Below are 16917 nucleotides of genomic sequence, written 5' to 3'. Positions count from 1 at the left end.
GTGCCCTGAATCTAAAAAAGGTTGAAAACAACTGCTTTAGATGCAGTTCTGCAAGAACTGGCAACAGTATCCTTTCCCACATAGGTGAAGTATGATCTGGATCTCATAAGTGTTACCTTGAAGCATTAAAAGTGCTTATAAATGTATCTTGAATTAAGTCAGAATAAATGGCAACAAATATAAATACTACAATGCTGATTTGGTTGATATTCACCTGGGTTTCTGAATGTTTAACTTTCAAGTTGATTCCTACCAAGTCCATATCCTTGATACATCATTAGATGTATGCATTAGACATGGATCATGAAACATCAGAAATATTCAATTGGGCATATATGGATTCTGTACAACTGATCTGCATGTGCAAATGACAGTGTGAACACTTTCTGACCTCTGTCCTTCTTTTATTTTGGCTACTCAACACATCTTCCCTCATGCTAGAAAAAAACAATGCTGTTGTTTGGTTCACAGCAGCCTGGAGTGGGAGAGGGAGACATGATTTAAGTGTTGGCATAGCAGCAAAAAAACAGCAGATTGGAGAGGGAACTGGCTTGAAGCTGAGTACTGGATGGAACTGCATCTTCAGAAATCACTGAGTCTGAACTGTCTCTCCTGGCTTGTAATTAAAACAGAAGCAGCCATGGAGAGGTTAAAGGGCAGAGTGAATAATCCTGTTTCTTGATTTCCTAACTGGAGGGGCTGTGCCAGGAAAGCACTGTCCCCTGAAATAGAGTTGATCTTATGGAGCAAAAGGCTTCTGTTAGTGGAGGAGAGGAGGGAGTACAGTACAGGTGAAGCAAAGCAATTGTGATGATGCTGCAGAACTAAAGTCACCAGGTGAAGTAACTCTGTGCAGAGAATAGCACAGGGGATGAGCCAAATCCCATTTAGACACATTTTTTTTTATTTTCAGGGATTAAGAAGAATTTAATTGGTGCCTTTGCCTTGTGCTGCCCTCTGCGGGGAGAGGACAGGGGAGGGGTGGACTTCAGCCTTCACAGCATCAGGAAGTCCCCCAGCTTCAAATTCATTTAACTCCCAGCCTTGAGCCTTTCATCTCTGCTTTAAAACAAACTAATTAAAACAACCCCACACAGAGTCCATAAATGCCAACTGGCAGTATTTCAGGATGTCCCCGGTGGGGAGAGAGAAGCCAGTTCCAATAAAATAAGAATCAGCCTGAAGAAGTCCAAAAGGGACTGGATGTCCCTTTGCATAATAAAATACTCATCTGTGTGTGGTAGGATGAAAAAGGTATACAAGATGCAAACTGTCTTGCTGTCCAGGCTCTGCCAAACACTAAGGCATAAGCAGGTAAATAAAGTCAGGAGGAAATTTGCCCTGCTGGAAGTTATTCCAATATCAGACAGAAGGGAGCTCTCTTGCACTTTTTGCTGAAACATCTGTCACTGACCACTGCAGGAGAAGGGATACAAAACTAGAGAGGAATTTGTGGACTGGGACTGGGGAGATCTCAACAACAGCACTGCAGCTAGCAGCTTAGACATTTAGGACCTGCGCTGTAACACATGACATTTTAAACAAAGCGCCATGAGTTAGAGTGCTCCCCCTGCACAAAACAGACATTCACTGGTTGGGTTAGGGGGGATCAGGCCTGCCTACACTGGCCCTTGCCAGCAAGTGAGAAGTGCTACAGAAGCCTCCAAGAAAGCTACCAAACCACCCCTCTCCCCAGCCCAGATTCTTTCCTCCCCAGCTCCAAGGCTGTCAGTGAGGGAGGGAGAGGAAGTGAGAAGGAGCAGTATGGAGCTGCTGGTTGGGCTTTTTCTGGCTAGAGCTTGTGTGGGGGGTGGGTAGGGTGGAACAGAGCCAGCCATTGGGTACTCCAGCTGGGGTAGCTGTGGGGGGGCCCTGAGGTGAGGGAGCTCTGTTCCACCCTGCTTCCCCTGCTCCAGCTCCAGCCAGGCAAAGCCGAGTCAGCAGCAGTATGCTGCTCCCTTTCCTCCCCACTTCCCACCTCTGACCCCCTCCCCTGCTGATGCCCCTCCCCCACCAAAGCATAGACTATTAACCGTTGAGGTAACACAAGTTCTCTTCTTCAGTGCCTTCATCTAATACCTTATTTGGCGAGGGTTATTTTTTTTTTTTGCGATTGGCCATCTTAAAAGTGCTCTGCAGCCATGAACATATGTTATGTCATGGCTATAGTGTGCTTTCAGTGGTTCAATCATGCAAAAAAAAATGTAACTTGTATAAGCACACTGTGTCAAGTCATTTTTATTCCCTAACTTGATATCTGGAGTTCCACAATGTAAGGCCTAGGCCCTTCATGCATGCCTTGTCTATCCCAAGCTCCCACTAACCAAAACTGCAATTTGGAGTGGACTATACAGAAAGAACCAGCTCCCCATTTTGCTGATCCATTGGAAAAGGATTATCCTGATAAGTTAACTTCATTCTTTTGATCCAGAGATGAAAGATCACATATCCCTTGCCTTGATCCTTGGATGTAATGGCTCAAGTGACCAAGATCTACCCTTGGCCAGTTTTCTAAGTCTGTTGTGATTATATCATTGCTAGTTGAACCCATGCTTCGCTGCAGAAGAATAATTTGTTTTTTAATTTTTTTTATAACCTTTTGTCATCATCATCATCATCTTCACCTTATTGTTTATGCATCATTGCCTGTTCCAACTTTAAAAGCTTTCAGATCATCATTTCCATCTGGTTTCTTCTCTTGTAGACTGTAATTTAAATTTTTGACATTGGTAGACTACCAAACCCCAACACAACCCCCAACCTGGACGACCAGACAAGAGCCCCTTTAGCTTCCATATCCACAGTTCTCTAGAGACCTTTATGGCACTTTAACAATGTAGTGAACATTATTAAATGTACTGTAACTGGTATCTATGCAATGTTGAATTTTGAGTGAAGCGTTTACTGAATGGCCCTTCCTCGTTATATCACTATGAATTGCACGTAGGCCAGGGGTGGGCAAAATACGGCCTGCGGGCTGCATCTAGCCTGCCAAGCACTTTCATCTGGCCCATGGGGCCCAAAAACAAATTGCGTCCTGCCCAGCCCTTCTGCCCATGAGGGTGGAAGCGAGGCATCCATGTGTACACACAGCTCCAAAAAAGTAGCCTATTGCCTGGCTCCCACCTTTATGGGCAGAAGGGCTTGGTTGGCCAGCATGAAGCTTCCATGTTGGGCTGCTGCTGCCACAGCCCCCAGGACCTGCTCACTTTCCCAGTCTCCTGCTGACTCCAGGCAGCATATAGGGAAGCAGCAGGGGTGGGGCTGCAGCTGGGAGGGAGCCCAGAGCATGGGGCTGGTGGCAGCATGGAGCTAACACCCAGGGGGACAGGGGGCAGTGGCAGCGTGGAGCTGGGGTGGGCAGTGTGTGGGTGTGAGGGAGAGTGGGGGCTGTGGGGACTCCCCATACATCCCACCGTGGTGCAGAGCCCTGGCAGGGGGTGGCAGCAGCAGCAGGGAGGGTGCAGGCACCCGGCAGGTTGTGTCTCTGCCCAGTGCTTCACATCACAGTGAGGGGCACAGCCTCTGCACAGCTGCCTGTATTGATGGTGCTCCCTGCCACTTGCATAGCAGGGAGGGAAACCCCGCATCCAGGTGTCTTCCCTGCCGGGGCTGTGCAACACCAGAGAGAAACTTCAGGTTCTGGAGCCAGCTGCCTTCCCTGCCTGGGGCTTCCCTCCCCTGCAGCACAGCCCCTGCAGAGAAGGCAGCTAGCTCCAGCACCTGAGGCTTCTTTCTGGTGCTGTGTAGTCCTGGCAGGGAAGGCATGTGGCTCTAGCATGTGGGGCGTCCCTCCTTGCTGTGCTAATGCAGGGGCTGTGTGTGAGTGGCAGGGAGAGCTGGCAATACAGGCAGCCGCATGGAGGCTGCGCCTCTTGCTGAGATGTGCAGGACTCGCTGGAGCCGTGCCCCACCAGGCACCTGAGCCCTAAGTGCCTGCCTGCTTCTACATTATGGGGGGAGTGTGAGCGGGTCTCCACCCCCCCAACCTCCCTCATACCCACATCCTGCTCCCACAATCCCCTACATATACACAACCCCCCAACATACCCTGTGCCTCCCAACACCCCCTCATAACTTCCCCCACACCCCCACATCCTACCACACACCCCCATATACACCCACACCCCACCATACACACCCCACATATACCACACAGATATACCCTCCATACACACACCACACACACATCGCATACCACAGACCCACATACATACCACACACACATACCATACACACCCATATCACACACACACACACCACATGCACACACCATACCCCTCCACACACACACACACATACCACACATACCATGGACACATATCATGCACAGACCATGCACCCCCACACACCATGCACATACTACACGCACATACCCTTCCCCCACAAAATAAAAAACTAAGAATTTATTTTTAGTTATTGTGCAATCACCCCTATATACACCACGCGCACACAAATCATGACAAAAATATATTTTGTAATAAAATTGAAATATGTTATAGTACATGTTTGACTTTTAGTGTATGCATTTTTTTTCTGGTTTCAAGATGGCAACCCCCCCCCCCCCACCACTCAAAAGGAATATTTCTGGGGGGACAAGAGGAAGGACTTCCAATGGCAAAGGTCAGGGGTTAGGGGTGGGACCTCCAGTCCCAAGATGGCAACAAGGGGGTGGGGCAACTGTCAAGGGGCGAGACTACCCATGCAACCCTCAACAGCTCACCAAAACTCATGAAGCAGCCCCCCACTCCAAATAATTGCCTGCCCCTGGCGTAGGCCGACAGATCTGGCCTCCAGAATAAGAGACTTAAGTTATAAAGATTTCTGGTACTTAAATATGTCACCAAGATGGGTGGCACTCTTCCCAATAGCTTTTCAAAGTAACCTACCTCATCATTATGGTTATGATTAGTTTTATTCCCAGCTTCTCCTTTATGAAATCAATTTTAAGGCCAGTGGTAGCTGATGAGAGCTGCCAGTGGCTGCTATATGCTCCTCAGGGGTTATTTTATTGCAGAAGCCATCCATGCTGTAATATTATACAGGAGAAAGGGCAAAGAGAACAGGGCTTTCATCAGAGAGACATTTAAGGGCTCTGTAGCAAGCCACAAAGTGCAAGAACCTGAATACCTCAGTATCCCTTTGTCTGTATTTCGCATGCGGTCGCTTTTGAGTTTAAAAAAGATAGGTTCTGCCCTTCTCCTAGTGCTTTCCCAGGCAGGGAGTAAAATACCATTACACCCCCCCCCCCCCCTCAGTCTGTCATTATTTGCCATGATTTCCATCCCATTTATTGTTTCCCTAAGGCATGGAAAAGCCAGTGAGAAGCAAAAGCACCATTTTGTTTGTGGTTTAATTTCAAGGAGAAAGTTAGCCCAAACATTACACCTTGTACAAATCCCAGGTTGTAAGGATTCAGCGTGACGGTAACAATAATTAATCCAGAGTTAAGCAGGGAAAGAGAAGCCAAAGTGCAGAAAGATAAGTGACACAGGGAAGTAATTCTGCTTTGAAAGGTGGAAGCAAAAAAATGGTATTAGCATGTTGTTTGTCCCTCACAGATGTCAGGTTAACTGTGCTGTGTTTGCAAAGACTGCCTACAAATTCAGCTTAGGCTCTGCAAGTCACACTCTGACTCCCCTCCTTGGGCACATCTTCATCACACACACAAATAATTTGCAGATAAGTTCAAACTAGATTATACCCACAGTAATATCCATGCAACTCCATTTCTTCAGATCATGCCCCCAATGATACCTCATTATCTGTCTGTCTCTATGCATATATGCCACACTGATCATCAGAGTATCTGAGCATCTTCAGTAAATTTGCACTCTTGTAACAGAGAGTAATTGAATTCTGTTGCTGTTGAACAAGAAAGATTAACTTTGAGCTCTTCCCTGAGTTGTCTGGTTCTTTAGGCCTCACAGGGGTAAATGGTAGTAAAAAATAATTTGCCCACACACAGGCTGGCTTTCATAAAAAGCAGAACAGTCTGTTTCAAATCATTAAATACTTGTTCTGGTTGTTAAGGGGCTCACTGTGTGAGAATGTATTTACACCCATTGCTACTTACAACCTGCTCCAAACCTTCCCAATTAATGTGAGCTATGAATATACCCCAACAGGTATGGTGTTGAGTCAACCAGCAGCATGAGGTCATTGGGAAGGTAAGTCATAGCTGACTGGCAGTCCTTGTACTTTCTCCCTCTCTCACCAGCACAAGCAACCTCCACGAGGTTCTGTTCTTAAGTCTCTTGTGCAACTCTCTGAAGAAGCTAGTTACACCATCAGCAAAACCCAGAAAGGGGCTGCTGTGACTGGGACTGGCCTGGAGATACATCCCACCCACTTGCTCCTGTCTGGAGCATACCAAAGCCCAGAAATTAGGTAGTGATCCCAGTTTATATGCCAGTTACATTACATTCTTGCTTGTTATGCCATTAGGAGGAGTGAGGGGATGAAGTGAACTTGTCAGTAGTGTCCCTGGGCTTGCCATTGGGGCAGCCTAGATTGGCCCTAAAAGGCACTGCAGTTGCAGTGAAACAGTACCTGATGTATTCAATCTCCCTGCTGCAGAACTGGATAATTAACTCAGTGTAACTTGATGAAGCACTAGACCTGGGGAAAGAAAACAAAGTGTCATTGCTTCAGTACAAGGAGGGGGCCTGGATGTTTGGCTGTACATGTGCAATGAGGCTTTCTAGGACCTCTTGCTATCAGAAGTGCTTTCCAGTGTGGCCTCCAGAAGTCTGGGCTTTTGTTACCACTTGTTAGGGTTTTATGTGGACCACATCCTCCCCAGATGGGCCTGAAGGGGATGTGGGAGAAGCAGCAATGGTAATGCAAGGGGGTGGGGGTTGGTATAATCTGAGACAGGTATGGAGATAGGAGTGCTTGTCAGGCACAGTAGTGGGTGGTAGTTTTAGACTCCCACCTAACTTTATTCTGCTCCCCAACAACCAGCATGTCTTAACAGAGCCAGCTGGCTGCTGATCAGAGCTGAACTTCCCCTGGCTGTCTGCAGGAAGTCTTATCTTCTGATGCAAGGCAACAATCTGACATTGACTTTATATGTCCTATCAAGGGGCATCAAAAGCTCACACAAAGGCAAGCTGTCTCCTGGGGCTTGCAAGGAAATGTCTGTAGTGTGACTGTCTTTACAAAGGCTCTCTAGCACTGAACTGAAGTAGCCTTGGTAAGACAGTAATATGCCACTCTATGATACGTATTGGTCAAAAGAAACCAAAGTGAAAGGCCCATCTGAGTTTAGGTGACCCATTGGGCTAGTACAGTTAATGGGCACCAGTTACAGCAGCCAATAGCATACAAGAGCATGATATGGCCAACGTGACATCCATTTGCTTTTGACTCCCCTGCCTACCTTACTAGGTATCTAGATACAGTCAGGCAGGTTACCTGAAGTTGCTTTTGGTTCAAGTCAAAAGGAAGACTTAAATTCATGTCTCTGGACAAGACCTGTTATCTGCTCTGTCATGACACTGTAGCTGTATGAGTGGTTACTGTAAATGACCTAGCTGGGTTGTGGCATACAGGGCCAAAGGCCCCACATTTCCACCCTTCTGGAAAGTGCCCCAAGGGACATGTACATGCATTGCTCAGTACTATCCTGGCCAAGCACTGAGGCATAGAGAGGCTGACTGATTCGCCAAGGATCTCTCAAAGAGTCTGAATCAGAGCAGCAATGGAGACCCACATCTCCAAGGTCCCAGGCTAACACTTTAGCCACTGGTCTAACTCTACCCCTCCCACATTCTTTGAACATACACATACGACATGAGCCTGGCCCTAGAGAAATTAAAAGCTAAATATGCCTTGGCCTCAGTAACACGAGCAAATCCTCATCCTTTTTCATCTTCTCTTTAAACACATCAAACAGGAACAAACAAATCAATGGGGTCAGGCAGCAGCACCTGCATCCTTCTCCAAACATTATATTAATAATTTAGTGATGAGGGTGCCTTAGACTGAACCTCTGAGCGGTCCATTGGGGGTGGAGGGCAGAGGGGGAGGGGAGGGCAGGGACAGAAATTCTCATTCAGAGGAAGCCAGTGTTAGCTGTGTTACTATAGCAACAATCTCCATCTGGTAGGAATCTCAAACAAGCAGACTGACCGCTGGCAAAAGTATTTGAAGGTTTAATGACTGAACCTAATAATTTTAGGCTACAGCAAACATGGGTAGAAGTGGAATGTCCCAGTTAAGCTTTGCTTGCAATCAGACTGGTATAACAAAGCCGATTGTTTCATTGGCTTTTACTTTGAAAAGCAGGTGATGGGAATCATTGCTCCAGATATAGCATGCTAAGGAAAATGGGCCTGATTTTCCATTTATCCCAGATCTATGCTATTTTGGGTCCACTGAGAAACAGATGCAATCTATCTTGCTTGAAGGAGACAAGGTAGTTGAGGAATTGGTAACATAATAATGTCAAGCTGTTATATAGCAATTTTCATCTATGTATCTCAAAACTCATAAATATCACAGGCAAGAGGGATATACAATGTTGCTTTTGCAGCTCATGGTCAGTTCCAGGATGGCTACCCTGTTAGCAAAGATGATTCCAGGCAGCACTGCCCTGACGCCTACCCCACCCCTCTCTTCCACTCCATGTGGCCCATTCCCCAAACTGAAGTAATACAGATGCTGTAGGGGCATGAGGTGTGTGCCTCAGTGCTGCTTTTACACCTGCTGTCTTAGGCCTGTTCAGTGGCATGTGCTTTCCATTGCACTAAGATGGGCATATTGGGCACCTATACACATGCAGCGAGACTGCTCCAATGTGTTATAATTACTCAATTAATCAAGTCTGCTGGAGGGTGATAATTATCACCCTCCAGCAGACTCTAGCATCACGTGTATCAGTGTCCCCACGCTGAAAAACGGCAGTGGGGCACTTTAATGAGACCTCATTCAATGAGTGTTAAAGCACTCCCACCACCAATTTTCAGCATGGGGACACTGATACATGTGACAGTCCAGGAGTTTTAATTAGAGTGGCTCTTGGAGCTGCTCTAACTAAAATGCCCCACCCTGCTCCCAGAGCATGTGTATAAATGCCTATAGTCTCATTTCCAGGATTTGGCATGAACACATCAGAAGCAAGTGAGCAAGAGGTGCACCACAGCAGCATTCCTGGGCTCAGCCGGGCAGCAGTGTAGACCAGCTCTCTGTCTTTTTTTTTTTTTAATTCTGTGGGAGTCTATTGGCTACGGCCCAGGTCCTATTGAGACTTAAAAAGGGTGGCATGGGGAAAGCCAGCTTTAAAGTAAACAAGAACATATTATTGACTAATTAAAATTAAAACTAATTAAAAGGTCTGAGTTGATTCAAAGCAGCTCCCCAAATTGATTCAGAAAAGATTCGGAGAGTTTTGGCGATGTGGGCTGTCCCCACCTGCTGCAGCAGGGAGCTGGATCCAGACTCAATGCTTGTAAGTAGGGGGTATGGAAGCGGGGGGGCTGGAGGAGATGGGAAAGAACCATGGGGGAACCCCTGCCAGGCCCCATCCCCTGTCTGCTCCCTCACTCCCCCCTCCCCCCGCCCACTCTCCCAGCCCCTCCCCCCATGGCTGCCCTGTCCATCCCAGTTCCTGGTGCTTTAAAAAAAAGCCAGGTGATGCATGGAAGGGGGGCAATCTATGCTGGCCACCACTTCCCCATGCCACTTGGCAGAGGCCATGCCAGGAGCCCCCTGACCTCCCCCCTTCTCCACCAGCCCCTCCTTGCTATGGCTGCCCCATCTGCCCCAGCTCCAGCCCTTAAAGAAAAAACAAAACAAAACAAAACCCACCCCTGACTCACCAGCTGCTGCAGTGGCCTCAGGGCTTCTGGGGGCTCATGCAGAGCCCCCCATACAGTGTGGGGCAGTGGGGGGCAGCAGGGATGGCCCTCTGCCGGGTACGAACTGGTGAGGCTGGGGTTTCTTTGTTTTTTTTTTCTTAAGGGGCTGGAGCTGGGGTGGGTGGGGCATCCATTGTGGGGCTGGGAAAGTGGGAGTGGTGTGGGCTGGGAGGCTTGTGACAGAGCCTACCATGAAGCATGGGACAGTAGGGGGACAATGGGGAACACCGCCCCCCGACAGGCAGCAGCTGGTGAGTGGGATCTTTATTTTTTCAAAGTGCTGGGAGCTGGGGCCAGGAGGGGCAGCCATTGCTGGGGCTGGGAGAGTGGGTGGGGATGGGGCCTGTGTGATTCAGAGATTCTTCTGATTCAGCAGCAGCTGAATCTCTGAATCAGATTTGTCCAAATCTATTCAGGACAGTGATTCAAATCACCGAATCAAATCACTGTCCACCAAATCAGCCGAATCTGAGCAAATACTAGCCACTTTACACGGGCCTACCCTCTACATGTCAACACTGGTTAGAAATATATATAGGCACTCAGGACTATAGCCAGAGGAAGCCAATGCCTCAATTCCATGTCTTTTTTTAAATAAGGAAACTAGCTGTGGTCTACTCTAACAGAACGCTTCAGTACTGACTCACAGATGAGACACAAAGATGGGGTTGATATAGATGATAAGTTTAGTACTGTTCAGGGTGAAGGGGGTGCTGGCTTGCCATCTGAAAATAAAAGTGTGTTGTTGAGGCTAAGAAACTGCAAAGAAATGAGCAGTTTAAAGAAACAGGGAATGAAATGGTTCTTTAAAAGCATAAGCAGCAACAACCAGCTGCTTCCCCTCCAGCCTGATTTTTTCTTTATTTATCTACATAAGTGATTCAAAATCTCCTACTTGGAAACTTGCCATGATACATTATTCACCAACATTGGTGTCTGACATCCCATCAACACAGACTGAGCCTCAGTAAGTTGGTGCAATTTGTGGTAGTAGAAATATTTCATTTGTTCACTGACAGTTCATTTTACCATTTAATATTGTTACAAATCAAGAAGATTTACAGTGAAGGAGGCAGAATTGTATGTTACATTTTAATCAAAATGTTATTTAGTTGCTGGGACTGTGCCAGATGATCTATCAGGCAATATTTTTGGATCCTTGCAGGGGTCTAAGGTCATCAAAATATTGATTATTACCATGGTGATAAGTTAGAGGCATGGGAAGGCTTATATTTCCCTGAAGGTAGGCCTATTTAGTAATTCTGTCTCTGGTCTGCAAGACAAAGCAAATGAAAATTAGCAGAGCACATTTATCTTAGGACAGAGTTTATTTGGCCTGTCATCCACACCATGGAGTAAATTGGTGATGGAAGTTCTGTGCAGGTAAAGAGAAAATTCATGGAAGAGTTCTGCATGGAAGGGTAAGCCAAGATGATGGTGTGTCACCATTTTCCATTGAAAGCTAGAGAAGACTGGCATGCTCACAACCTCAGCCTGGGTAAATTAGTGGTTCTCAAATATTTCCAAGTACCTTTTTGAGCTGATTCTGCTGTTACATACATACCTGTTTGGTTCCATGCCCTGTTACTTAACCCAGAGGTTCCCAACCACCAGGCTGTGAAGGGTTGGCTGCTGGGTGATGGTATGCCCCCCACTCAGACCTTCATCTGCCCACCCAGGCAAGTGGCTTCTGCCACCAGCAGTCACATATGGGGCTAAGGCTGGGTGCAGGGGCAGTCTTGGGAGGGAGGAAGCTGGCTCTGTGCACCCTGTCCCACTCCTGCCACCATAGCTGCTCCCGACAAGGTGCTGCCTACTCAGCAGGTACTGAGGCCCATGCTGTGCCAGGCAAGACCCCCCAACCCTCCCCATGGCTGGGAGCAGGAGGATATGGGTGGGGAAATGCACAGGGTGGAGGGAGGGGAGGCAGCTCTGCTGCTTGCTCTTATGGAAGGCAGCAAAGCCCCTTCTTCCTGGGCAGCCCCAGCTGGTCCCCATGGGCCACTACCTGTGCAGCCCCCTCCCCTGCAGGTCCCCGAGTGTCCACAACTGAAGTGCCCCAACCCGCACCTAGGTTTAATTAAAACATTTACAATTTACATATTCAAATATTTACAAATGTAAATATGTAAATTAGATCACCTGCCAAAAATATTTGAGTGAGTTTGCTGGTCTGCACTATAAAAAATGTTGGGAACCACTGACTCAACCCACACTGCAAACTCTCCAGCAGCCTGAGACATACTGTAGAGTTGTTCTTTATTTTTTCTTGTCGTCCTTTTCCTCCATTTTTATTTCCCTTTTCTCTTCATCTCTCTTACCATTCCTTCCTCTTATGGATGCTTGTGATGTTTGCCATCTAGTCCAGGAAATCATTTGTTCCAGTTTGAAAAATACTGTTGTAAGTGCTCAGGAGGTCAAGAGAGCGGTGCAATGTGCCCAAGTTGAGAATCAGGCCCTAGAACAGGGATAGGCAACCCCTGGCACAGGTGCCAGAGTGTGGCACGTGAAGGCATTTTGCTTTTCACGCATGTCTCTGGGTAGATGTCAGGGAAGGGGCTAGGTCTGTGCTGCCACAACAAGGATTGGACCCCTCATGGTTCCCATACCATATGCCCATGACACACTAACATCTTACGAGTTGAGGTTGAAGGTGTTTCTTTGCCGCAAAATGTTGCCTACCCCTGTCCTAGAAGCTCATTCAATTTTGATGAAAGGTTTGGGGGCTCCAGTTCTGAAACCAAAGTCTGATTCACTGGGACTCAAGAGTGCAAGCACCCCTACCCCAGTTTGAACAAAATGCCTTTATCCTGCATTGGAAAGTCCACCTGGGAGGAGATAAAGGAGGACTCATGCCCCCTTACTCCCAAGACTGTCAACAAGAAACTGTTTTTGGTGGTGGTTTCCTAATGTTAATATTTGTCCAGGGGAATAAAATGTGTCCTGAAGGAAGTGGCAGAGGAGACCTTGGGACCCTTAGCAATGATCTTTATGGAGTCCTGGGAGACAGGCCAAGTACCAGAGGAGTGGAAAAGGGTCAGTGTAGTGCTCCTCCTAAAAAAATCAAGAAGGAGTACCCAGGGAACTACAGACCAGTTAGTCTCACCTCAATACATGGGAAGTTACTGGAGCCTACCCTAAGAAAGTCCATTTGCAAGCACTTGGAGGAGGAAAGACCGATCACAAGCAGCCAGCATGGATTTATGAAAAGCAAATCAGGTTAAACAAACCTGATCTCTTACTTTGACAAAGCAACTTTTTGGCTGGATGAAGGGAGTGCTGTGGATATAGTGTATCTGGACTTCAGCAAGGCTTTTGACAAGGTCCTGCATGACCTTCTCATAAACAAATTGGAGAAATATGGGCTGGACAAAACTACTACCAGGTGGGTAGACAATGGGCTCAATAGCCACAAGCAAAGGGTAATTATAAATGGATCCATGTCAAAATGGCAGGAAGTTTTGAGTGGAGTCCCAAAGGAGTCTATCCTGGGCCTGGTGCTGTTCAGCATGTTTATTAATGATGTAGATGCTGGCATAGAAATCTTTTTGATCAAGTCTTCTGTGGATGACATGAAATTTGGAAATATTGTGAACATGTTGGAGGATGTGAGAGCAATTCAGAAGAATCTCGACAGATTGGAAAGTTGGACTAGAGCTAATGGATGACATTCAGTGCAGACAAATGCAAGTGCTACCCCTCAGGAGGAATAATCAAAATCACAAATACAAAATGGTGGACACCTGACTGGAGGCAGCTGTCCGAAAAAGTACTTGGTAGTCTTGGTAGACCACAGACTCAATATGAGTCTGCAGTGTGATGCAGCTGCGCAAAAGGCAATGTTTTGGGATGCATCAATAGAAGCATTAGGTGCAAGACACAAGGGGCAATTGTGCCTCTCTACTCAGGTTATTGGTTAGGCTTTATTTGGAGTGTTGTGTATAATTTTGAAAAGTACATGGAGAAGTTAGAAAGGGTCCAGAGGTGGTTATCAAAAATGATCAAGGACTTGGAAGGCAAATCATGTGAGGACAGGCTGAAGTAACTAGGCATGTTCAGTTTGCAGAAAAGGCACATAAGAGGGGACATGATAGCCCGTCTTTTAATATGCGAAGGACTTCCATAAAGAATAGGGAACACACCCTTTGTCTCTTCCTGCAGAGAGGAGGATATGGACCAATGGCTTGAAATTGCAGCAAAGTACATTTAGATTGGATGTCCAGTAAAAAAAACTTCTTCACTGTTAGAATAGTGAGGCAGTGCAGCAGACAGCTTAAGGAAGTTGTCGATTCTCCGTCAGTGGAGGTGTTCAAGAAGAGGTATAGTGACAATATTTTATAGAAGCAGGACATTGGCTGCCATGGTTACGCCGCTTTACATATAGTAGGTTAGGGTGTTAGGTTTATGTTGTGTCAGGGTTGATGGTAGTCTTATGTAGAGTTTAGAATATGGTTTTATAGGATGATTTGCATAGGGCTGATCCTTCCTTGGGCAAGGGGTTGGACTAGATGACCTCTTGAAGTTCCTTCCACCCCTACCTCAGCAGTTACAGTCAATTGTTAAGCAGTCATGGCTGAACTTCAGAAAGTCAAGATGTTCTTTCCTTCTTTCTTTCTTCCAGTGTATAACATGGTCATTTCTAGAATACTTTTAAGCAAATCTCAACCAAGGATTTTCATGTTAGAACTGATACAAAATGAATGGTGTCATGTATTTTTGATGCATGAGTATCTGAAACTTGGAACTTTCAATTAAGCTTTGTGGTTTTGGATTTGTTTGAACCCAACATTCAAAATGACACTTGGAGGCTATAATTAAGACAAAAGGAATGTCCTCACAAGTCCCAGCAAATCAAAAGTGCTTGGTTTTGCACAGATAAAAATTGATGAGTGGAAGCTTAAACTTTTGTGAACCTTCACAGGTCCCTTCTGTGATTATCTGCTTGCCTTTTAACAGGGCAGAATCTAACGAGCATGACTAACTAGCCTGCATACGACATAGACAATGCTTTGTAAAGAAAGGCCATTGTTCATATAGGTGGGACACTGAGAAAAAGGGAAAGGAAGGGCTCCTGCCATTGCCTTGCAACTATAGGAATCAGAAACAGCATCCATAGCCATGGAGTCTTCATATTTAGCCAAAAGCCTAAATGCCCTCAAACAGTATTCCTCTTCCTGTGCAGTGACACCTGCTTCCCTTCAGACAGCAACAGCAGGCAGGTGAAAGAGTTAATTTGCACTCCTCCAATAGAAGTTTTGCACTGCTCCCCACTTTAGGATATTTTCCAAAGGGAAAAGCTTCCAGTCATCCATCGGTAGAAACAGAATCTGGCAGCAGTCCCAACAATGGTGCTTCTCCATCCCCGCACAAGAAAGTCTTCAGAGCAATGGCCTTGAGTACATAGTCCAGCCAGGGCATTCACCCTACTGTTGCCATCCTCACTCTTCGCAGAGTGGTTGGTAGATCCTTGATTTCCCTGGCCATTGGGGAAGGAGAGGGAAGAAATTGTGCATCATCCTCTCCCTTCCTCTCCTTTTAATAATGCAATCTTTCCATTTGCTACATTTGCTACGTTTAGTTGGCTTTGTTCATAACTTTGGAAAGTTCACAAGAAAGATACTGTCTTTAGCTATGCCTGAGGAAGTAGGCTGCAAAGCTTAAAGCTCTTATATTTTGCTTAGTGGGTAGAATTACGGTTGTACCTTATTTTTGTGGTATGTCTGGTGAGGTCCTTGACAAACATTCTTTCTCTTGAGTAGCAGTAGCCTTATTACTGTTGTTCTTGTTCTGTGCTTCTCTGCCTCTGTTCCAAATGAAATAGCATTTATTATATTGGCACTGGTATAAACCAGGTTTTTATATTGATACAAGTGATGCCAGAATATCTGCATCTGTCTCTGTTCCATACTAACAAACATGCAAACAAGAATGTTAACTTTGCATAGTAAAGACCTCAGCAGTAAGGAAGTCATATTAAAGTTACTTGCATAGCTTTAACTTTGCCTGCTTAACTGCTGGAAGGACCTGGCACCTTTCTAATGGTGAGGCCTTTTATGAATTGTAGAGGAAGATATAACCCAAGCCTAGAAATGTCATTAGCTATGCCTAGATGCTCAGAGGCCCAGGAACCTTATCAATGCACTAGATGACTGACAAGTATGTCTGCAAGCTAGGGACTATTTTACATCTTCCTGCCATATTTCAAGTTTCTACTATCACTGTACCAACCATCTCAAGATTTGGAGCAATGCCACAGAATGCCATAGTAACTTGTGTTTTGTACAGTGAAGCATGCTTTGGATGTTCGTCCTTTTCAGGTGTTAATATATTATTCAGATTTATAGATTATAAGATCCTTGGAGTTACGTTGTCACTACCTATCCAGTTACATGTTACCAGACATGTCTTTCTGTCTAACTATATGCAGTTGGCTGAGTAGAATTCTTATCAAACAACAAAGCAGCAGATCACCTCTGCTGAACCTCATCAATAAGAATGAGCTGTGCACCATGAAGAAGACATGAGACACAGAAAAGAAAAAACTGCAAACAAAGTCATTTCAAAAAGTTAAAACATGCAGGCTTCTGTATAAGGGACCTGGCAGTTCCTCAGCAATGTCTCAGTGATCAATATGAAGGAATAACGTTTTATTACATTTTTATGTATGAACCATAGCAATAAACTCAGAACCAACCTTATTTTATTTTGCCTCTCCTGCTTTTCTTGAAGTTGCAGTGTTTTTCCATAGCTGAATCAATAGGAAGGTTCAAAGTGTCTTTGTTTCATTCATGCAACTTCAAATCTTAGCTCCAATTTCAAAGGTTACTGCAATATTGTCTCTGCATACATGCACATTTGTATCTACAGGGTAAAACAACAGACAGGGCAAAACTGGGCTATCAGTTAGGAAAGTCTCAGGACTTTTAAAATGCTTTCATATCAGGCCTTTTTCAATGAGAAATTTGATTTTTATATGGAGTCCATATTGACATAAGGACCAGGAAGATATATACTTGTAATGGTGAATAAATTATCAAGTGTGTGAATGGATAAA

At 45.7% G+C, this 16917-nt stretch overlaps 1 long non-coding RNA gene across 3 annotated transcripts in view; it reads right to left on the bottom strand.

Annotated features, from left to right (window-relative positions):
• Positions 1-16917, bottom strand: part of LOC109286442 (uncharacterized) — an 84770-nt gene that overhangs the window by 20820 nt on the left and 47033 nt on the right. The window contains exons 2-4 of one of the 3 annotated variants that reach the window (XR_009461969.1): positions 16558-16724; positions 9825-15666; positions 6553-6621 (exon numbers count right to left, since the gene is read on the bottom strand). This is a non-coding gene — a long non-coding RNA (uncharacterized LOC109286442). The remainder of the gene's footprint in view (positions 1-6552; positions 6622-9824; positions 15667-16557; positions 16725-16917) is intronic. The other 2 variants (XR_009461971.1, XR_002094482.2) reach the window with 2 other exon arrangements.

Source organism: Alligator mississippiensis, chromosome 4 (assembly GCF_030867095.1).
Source record: "Alligator mississippiensis isolate rAllMis1 chromosome 4, rAllMis1, whole genome shotgun sequence".
Taxonomy (NCBI): Eukaryota; Metazoa; Chordata; order Crocodylia; family Alligatoridae; genus Alligator; species Alligator mississippiensis.
This window is presented reverse-complemented; position numbering and strand designations above follow the sequence as displayed.